This window comes from Trachymyrmex cornetzi, unplaced genomic scaffold (assembly GCF_001594075.2).
Source record: "Trachymyrmex cornetzi isolate Tcor2-1 unplaced genomic scaffold, Tcor1.1 scaffold551, whole genome shotgun sequence".
Classification (NCBI taxonomy): domain Eukaryota; kingdom Metazoa; phylum Arthropoda; class Insecta; order Hymenoptera; family Formicidae; genus Trachymyrmex; species Trachymyrmex cornetzi.
The window spans coordinates 98,507-99,277 of NW_017299863.1; positions in this window are offsets into that span (position 1 = coordinate 98,507).

A 771-nucleotide genomic window follows, 5' to 3' on the forward strand; every position below is an offset into this window, starting at 1 on the left:
GTATGCCGCAGTGTAGTCTTCGTCTTCGCCTTCGCGATATTGGTATAGTCTTGCCCCTAGTCCATCCTTCGAGGCATCTACATATACGCCGAATTTGTATCCCGGCTGGATGAGGTAGAGGTCGTCTGCCTGCTCAAACGCGCTCTTGATCCCCTCAAACGCCTCCTGTTCTACGTCCGTCCATACGAATCGAACGTTCTTTTGCAATAGCTTTTCGATGGGTTTCGTCCATCTTGCTAAGTTCTCGATGAACCCTCGGTCCCAGTTCACGAGTCCCAAAAACGCCTGCACCTGTTTTTTATTCGCCGGTGGGCTAAAATTTCTTATCGTTTCCTTTGTGTCCTCGTTTATCTCCGCTTTTATCCGGAACGTGTGTCCCAGAAACGTTATCTCCTCTTTGAGAAATTCACATTTTTCTCTGTTGAGTTTAAATCCTGCCTTTTGCAGTCTTCCCAACACTTCTTCAATGTCGTTCAAATGTTCCTCCAACGTCTCAGACGCTATGAGTACGTCGTCCAAGTAGACTATGACCCTTTCCAAGTACTGGTCATCAAGTGCTAAGTTCATCGCACGCGTGAACGATGCGCCTGCCGTCTTCAGCCCAAACGGCATGCGGTTGAACACGTACGTTTGTCCGTCGAATAGGAAGCCTGTATATTTCCTCGACTCCTCTTCTAGCGGAATTTGCCAAAACGCGTTGGATATGTCCAACGTCGTGAAATATTTTCTGCGACCTATGCGCCTGAACACCTCGTCAATCGTCGGTGGTTG